Raw genomic sequence first — 8,166 nt, 5'->3', positions numbered from 1 at the left:
ATATATATATATATATATATATATATATATATATATATATATATATATGGCGATGGTATTCGGACACCGGAAGTGTTCCGAAGGGTATCAGGTCACCAGAAGGTGTTTCAGGTACCCCCGGCAATCCTATGGGCCATATGGGCCTTGTGAATGAACACACCAGCCCACAAGGGGCTGCTGCACCCTATAAGGCTATAGGAGGAGGATAAGGAAAGGGGGGAAGGAAAAGGAAAGTGTGGATTAGGATTCCCACTTGCATCCCTCACCCCCCCATCTTTCCTTCCCCTTCATGCATACATGGAAAGGGGGCGCAGGGCAAGGCAGGGCTCCTAGGGGGCGGTGGCCAACCCTAGGGCACCCCCAGCGGCCTATCCTCCCACTCCCACCTATATATATGTGGGGAGGGGGCGCCTAGAACACACAACAACAATCGTTACCGCGTGCGGCGCCCCCCTCCACAGTTTACACCATCGGTCATAGTTTTGCGGTGCTAAGGTGAAGCCCTGAGAGAATCACTTCACCATCACCGTCACCACGCCGTCATGCTGACGGAACTCATCTACTTCCTCAACACCATGCTGGATCAAGAAGGCGAGGGATGTCATCGCGCTGAACGTGTGCAGAACTCGGCTCTGTCGTACATTCGGTACTTGATCGGTCGGAGTTAGAAGAAGTTTGACTACATCAACCAGGTTGTCAAATGCTTACGCTTTCGGTCTACGAGGGTACGTGGACACACTCTCCCCCTCTTGTTGCTATGCATCTCCTAGATAGATCTTGCGTGAGCGTAGGAAATTTTTTGAAATTGCATGCTACGTTTCCCAACAACATCATCCCTCCACCTGTACCTACATCAGAGCACATGTACTCCCTGACGACCACATTTCGGAGAGATCTGACGTTCTTGACTGACAACACAAATGAATCACGTTACGCTTCTGTTTTTCGTTTTCTAATAATTATATAAAAAAGTGGAGACCATGCCGTCTTCTACGAAGCTACTGCATGTTATACGCCTTCTATTTTATCCTCTATAAGAAAAGATCTCAAGCTTTCCTCCTCCTCCCGCCGGCTCCACCGTTGGTCTGCCCCATCTCCGATGGCTTTTGGGCCATGGAGGTGTGAAGGACTTCGGACCCCCGCCGCCGGGAGGGACCATGTTCTCGTTCTTGTTAGGTTCAGCGTCCTAATTGGGATTGTGTGGCGGCAACGATGTCCCTTCGTAAAAATAATGTCTTTCACGTTCTATCCTCGTCCCGATGGTGCGTCTATGTCGTCGAAGGGCATGTGCATGTGTGTCTCCATTGGATCTCGTGGGATTCGTTCGGTGCTGGTATTTGGTGGATCTTTTGGATCCGGTCTTCGTTCGTCTTCGTTTTAGTGTTTATAGGTTTGATCCTTCCGATCGTCAACTTTTTTCATCGGCGACGGTAGTTGCTCTGGTGCGCTGGCCCTACAGGGCCTTAGCACGACGACTTCCCGGCTGTCTACTACAACAAGGTTTGTCCAGCTCCAGCAAGGGATGGGCGATGATGGCCGCGCGCCTGAGCTCGCTCAAGTGCTTGTTGCCATCGCTAGGTGGTCCACGGAACTGATTGTAATTTTATTACCTCCGGTGATCTTTGTACTGTCATGCCATGGTGGAAGATGAATAGATTGAAAATTTTCACGGGAAAAATAAATAAATATACAAACCAGACGATACCATCAAAAAATTCACATGCGATACCCCATTCCACACCAAGCTCCGCCAACCAGTTCGTGGATTCTTCTCCCTTCTTCTGACTACAGCTCTGGCGGCTGATAGCCAGGAAGAAAATCATGTTGCCTCGATTCCGGCTGATAATTTAAGTTAGGGTTTTGAAGGAAATATGCCCTAGAGGCAATAATAAAGTTGTTATTTATATTTCCTTATATCATGATAAATGTTTATTATTCATGCTATAATTGTGTTAACCGGAAACTTGATACATGTGTGAATACATAGACAAAACAAAGTGTCCCTAGTATGCCTCTACTTGACTAGCTCGTTAATCAAAGATGGTTAAGTTTCCTGACCATAGACTTGTATTGTCATTTGAGGAACGGGATCACATGACAAGACCCATCCGTTAGCTTAGCATAATGATCATTAAGTTTTAATGCTATTGATTTCTTGATGACTTATACATATTCCTTTGACTATGAGATTATGCAACTCCCAAATACCGAAGGAACACCTTGTGTGCTATCAAACGTCACAACGTAATTGGGTGATTATAAAGATGCTCTATAGGTGTCTCCAAAAGTTTTTGTTGGGTTGGCATAGATCGAGATTAGGATTTGTCACTCCGAGTATCGAAGAGGTATCTATGGGCCCTCTCGATAATGCACATCACGATAAGACTTGCAAGCAATGTGACTAATGAGTTAGTTGCGGACTGATGCATTACAGAATGAGTAAAGAGACTTGCCGGTAACGAGATTGAACTAGGTATGAGGATACCGATGATCGAATCTCGGGCAAGTAACATACCGTTGACAAAGGGAATGACGTATGTTGTCATTACAGTTTGACCGATAAAGATCTTCATAGAATATGTAGGAACCAATATGAGCATCCAGGTTCGTTGTTGGTTATTCATTGGAGATGTGTCTCGGTCATGTCTACATAGTTCTCGAACCCGTAGGGTCCGCACGCTTAACGTTCGATGATGATTTGTATTATGAGTTATGTGTTTTGGTAACCAAAGATTGTTCGGAGTCCCGGATGAGATCACGTACATGACGAGGAGTCTCGAAATAGTCGAGAGGTAAAGATTAATATATCGGATGATGGTATTCAGACACCGGAATGGTTCCGGGACGTTTCAGATATTTATCGGAGTACCGAGGGGTTACCGGAACCCCCAGGGGAAAGTATTCGGCCTTATTGACCATATGGGAGAGAGAGGGCAGCCCACAAGGGGGTGCCCCCCCAAGGGGAGTCCGAATAGGACAAGGGTGCTACCTCTTGAGCATGCGTTGGTTTTCCCTTGAAGAGGAAAGGGTGATGCAACACAATAGCATAAGTATTTCCCTCAGTTTTTGAGAACCAAGGTATCAATCCAGTAGGAGATAACACACAAGTCACCTAGTACCTGCACAAACAAACAAGAACCTCGCAACCAACGCAATAAAGGGGTTGTCAATGCCTTCATGGTCACTTACGAGAGTGAGATCTGATAGAGATAATAAGATATTTTTGGTATTTTTGTTGTATAGACTGGAAAATAAAGATTGCAAAATAAACGGTAATAGAAATAGCAAGTTGATAGGAAAATAATATGATGGAAGATAGACCCGGGGCCATAGGTTTCACTAGTGGCTTCTCTCAAGATAGCAAGTTCTATGGTGGGTGAATAAATTACTGTCGAGCAATTGATAGAAAAGCGCATAGTTATGAGAATATCTAGGCGTGATCATGTATATAGGCATCATGTCCACGACAAGTAGACCAAAACGATTCTGCATCTACTACTATTACTCCACACATCGACGACTATCCAGCATGCATCTAGAGTATTAAGTTCATAAGAACAGAGTAACGCATTAGGTAAGATGACACGATGTAGAGGGATAAACTCAACAAACATGATATAAACCCCATCTTTTTATCCTCGATGGCAACAATACAATACGTGCCTTGCTGCCCCTGCTATCACTAGGAAAGGAACCGCAAGATTGAACCCAAAGCTAAGCACTTCTCCCATTGCAAGAAAGATTAATCTAGTAGGCCAAACCAAACTGATAATTCAAAGAGACTTGCAAAGATATTTAAACCATGCATAAAAGATTTTAGAGAGGAATCAAATATTGTTCATAGATAATCTTGATCATAAACCCACAATTCATCGGAGCTCGACAAACACACTGCAAAAAGTATTAAATCGCATAGATCTCCAAGAGAATCGAGGAGAACTTTGTATTAAGATCCAAAGAGAGAGAAGAAGCCATCTAGCTAATAACAATGGACCCGAAGGTCTGTGGTAAACTGCTCACACATCATCAGAGAGGCTATGGTGTTGATGTAGAAGCCCTCCGTGATCGATTCCCCCTCCGGCGGAGCGCCGGAAAAGGCCCCAAGATGGGATCTCACAGGTACAGAAGGTTGCGGCGGTGGAAATAGGGTTTCATGGTGCTCCTGGATGTTTTCGGGGTATATGGATATATATAGGAGGAAGAAGTACGTCGGTGGAGCTGCGAGGGAAAGGTAAATAAAGCCCATTAAACATCCAAAACAGATAATATAATAGCATGGAACAATCAAAATTTATAGATATGTTGGAGACGTATCAAAGGGGAGGGGGCGTGTGTTGGGGAATGTAGCATGCAATTTCAAAAAAATCCTACAATCACGCAAGATCTATCTAGGAGATGCATAGCAATGAGAGGGGGAGAGTATGTCCACGTACCCTAGTAGACCGAAAGCGGAAGCATTAGGTTAGCGCGGTTAATGTATTCGAATGTCTTTGTGATCCAACCGATCTAGTACTGAACGTACGACACCTCTGAGTTTCAGCACACTGCTCGATGACGTCCCTCGAACTCTTGATCCAGCAGAGGGTCGAGGGAGAATTCCATCAGCATGATGGCATGGTGACGATGATGGTGATGTGATCCGCGCAGGGCTTCGCCTAAGCACTACGACGCTATGACCGGAGGAGTAAACTGTGAAGGGGGGCACCACACACGGCTAAGAGAACAATTGTTGTGCCTTTGGGGTGCCCCCGCCCAATATATAAAGGATGGGAGGAGGGGTTGGCCAGCCAAGAGGGGCGCGCCATGGGGGAGTCCTACTAGGACTCCTAGTCCTAGTAGGATTCGCCCCCCTTTTTTCATTTCTTCACCGGAGGGAAAAAAGGAAGGAGAGGGAGAGGGAGAGGGGAAGGGGGGCGCCACCCCCTCCCCTAGTTCAATTCGTACTGCCATGGGGGGCGTGGCCAATCCTTGCGGTCCTCCTCTCTCTCCACTAAGGCCCATGTAGGCCCATTAATTCCCCTGGGGGGTTCCGGTAACCCCTCAGTACTCCGTTAAAATACCTGAATCACTCGGAACCATTCCGATGTCCGAATACTACCTTCCTATATATGAATCTTTACCTCTCGACCATTTCAAGACTCCTTGTCATGTCCGTGATCTCATCCGGGACTCCGGACAAACTTTGTTCACCAAAACACATAACTCATAATACAAATCGTCATCGAACGTTAAGTGTGCGAGGTGCGAGAACTATGTAGACATGACCGAGACACATCTCCGATGAATAACCAACATCAGAACCTAGATGCTCATATTGGTTCCTACATATTCTAGGAAGATCTTTACCAGTCAAACCGCAATAACAACATACGTTATTCCCTTTGTCATCGGTATGTTACTTGCCTGAGATTCGATCGTCGGTATCATCATACTGATATGTCTCCAACGTATCTATATTTTTTTATTTTTCCATGCTATTATATTATCAATCTTGGATGTTTTATAATCATTTTATATCATTTTTTTGTACTAACCTATTGACATAATGCCAAGTGCCAGTTGCTATCTTTTCCATGTTTTTTACATCGTAGAAAATCAATATCAGACGGAGTCCAAATGCCATGAAACTTTACAGAGAATTTTTATGGGCCAGAAGGAACACAACGGGCCCTGGCTACGCCTGGGGGGTGCCCTGGGGGGGCACAACCCACCAGGGCACGCCAGGAGGCCCAGGCGCGCCCTTGTGGGTTGTGCCCACCTCGGGTGCCCCCCGGAACGCCTCTTTGCTCTATAAATACCACAATATTCTATAAACCCTAGGGAGTCGATGAAATATTCATCCAGCCGCCGCAAAGTCTAGAACCACCAGATCCAATCTAGACACCATCTCGGATGGGGTTCACCACCTCCATTGGTGCCTCTCCGATGATGCGAGAGTAGTTCTTTGTAGACCTTCGGGTCCGTAGTTGGTAGCTAGATGGCTTCATTTCCCTCTCTTGATTCTCAATACAATGGTCTCTTGGAGATCCATATGATGTAACTCTTTTGCGGTGTGTTTGTTGGGATCGATGAACTTTGAGTTTATGATCAGATCTATCTTTTTATATCCATGAAAGTATTTGAGTTTCTTTGATCTCTTTTATGCATGATTGCTTATAGCCTCACATTTCTTCTCCGATAGTTGGGTTTTGTTTGGCCAACTTGATCTATTTATCTTTCAATGGGAAGAGGTGCTTTGTAGTGGGTTCGATCTTATGGTGCTTGATCCCAGTGACAGAAAGGGAACCGACATGTATGTATCGTTGCTACTAAGGATAAAATGAAGGGGTATATCTCTACATAGCTAGATCTTGTCTACATCATGTCACCATTCTTATTGCATTACTCCATTTATCCATGAACTTAATACACTAGATGCATGCTGGATAGCGGTCGATGTGTGGAGTAATAGTAGTAGATGGTGGCAGGAGTCGGTCTACTAATCTTGGACGTGATTCCTATATAATGATCATTGCCTGGATATCATCATGAGTATTTTAAGTTCTATCAATTGCCCGACAGTAATTGGTTTACCCACCATTTGCTATTTTTCTCGAGAGAAGCCACTAGTGAAACCTACGGCCCTGGGGTCTTCTTCCTCATATATTTGCCTTTGCGATCTATTTTTCCTTGCTTTTATTTTCATATCTATTAATCCAAAAACCCAAAAATACCTTGCTGCAATTTATTCTTATTTATTTGTTTAGCGTTCGATCTCATCACATACCTAGTTCAATCTCATTACCGACAAGTCTCTTTACTCGTTCAATGCATTATCCCGCAACTAACTCATTAGTTACATTGCTTGCAAGGCTTATAGTGATGTGCATTACCGAGAGGGCCCAGAGATACCTCTCCGATACTCGGAGTGACAAATCCTAATCTTGATCTATGCCACCCAACAAACACCTTTGGAGACACCTGTAGAGCATCTTAATAATCACCCAGTTACATTGTGACGTTTGATAGCACACAAGGTGTTCCTCCGGTATTCGGGAGTTGCATAATCTCATAGTCAGAGGAATATGTATAAGTCATGAAGAAAGCAATAGAAACAGAAACATAACTATCATTACGCTAAGCTAACGGATGGGTCTTGTCCATCACATCATTCTCTAATGATGTGATCCCGTTCATTAAATGACAACACATGTCTATGGTCAGGAAACTTGACCATCTTTGATTAACGATGTAACATCCCTATTTTCAATTTGGATGTTAATCATTAGGTCATCATATGCATCCATGATTTTTGCATTCTAAATTTTCTTCGCGGAGAAATTTATTAAAAAAAGAAGAGTTTCCGGAGTGCAAGGCTTGCTACTACGAATCTCTAGGGTTTTTTGATCGTCAGCAAGGCAAGTAACACTTTGATCATATCCCTTTATTACCCTGTTTTTATGCATTAGTTTCAACCCTCAAACATTGCATGAGTAGGATTTGATAACATGTGGTGTGGGAAGTAGTTGTTGAGGTAGGAACCTATTGTCTTTTATCAACCCTGGGATTATACGTTATGCTCATACTTTTTTGCTTTGCTCGTAGACGTGGATTCGTATGAGAGATTCATGAAAGATGTGAGAGTTATATTTAACTAAGGGAAACTTAAGGTGGCTACTTTAATACACATCTGGGGGGATTGGTTGTGGGCACCTGGGGAATCCAGTATTGTCCTGGGAGATCCCGGGGGTACCCGTGTGATCATCCTATGGAATGCCAGCCAGGCTCAAAGGGATCATAAGATTATTCATGCTAGGAACTTCCGTGTGCAGCCACATGCCATTATGGGCTTTGGCATAGTTCAGTAAGTTGTGGGAACCCTTTCCATGATGGGCTAGCAGATGTAGGGGATTGTAGGTGTACCGGCCTACCTATCGTTAAGGGGACCTCATTGGAAAGACTGTGTCTCGATCATCCGTTTCTCAAACATCATGCAGTGTGAGAAATACAACGGAGGAGATCGAGTCTTGTGGGGAAAAGTGTGCAAACCTCTGCAGAGTGTATAAACTAATCATGGTTAGCCGTGTCCCCAGTTATGGACATTTTGAGTATCTGGTACTTGAATTATTGTTTGATCTCATCACTTTACTTAATGAATCTATTGTGTTATTAATATTATTTTGGGAT

Source organism: Triticum dicoccoides, chromosome 1A (assembly GCF_002162155.2).
Source record: "Triticum dicoccoides isolate Atlit2015 ecotype Zavitan chromosome 1A, WEW_v2.0, whole genome shotgun sequence".
NCBI lineage: Eukaryota > Viridiplantae > Streptophyta > Magnoliopsida > Poales > Poaceae > Triticum > Triticum dicoccoides.
Note: the sequence above shows the minus strand (reverse complement) of the source record.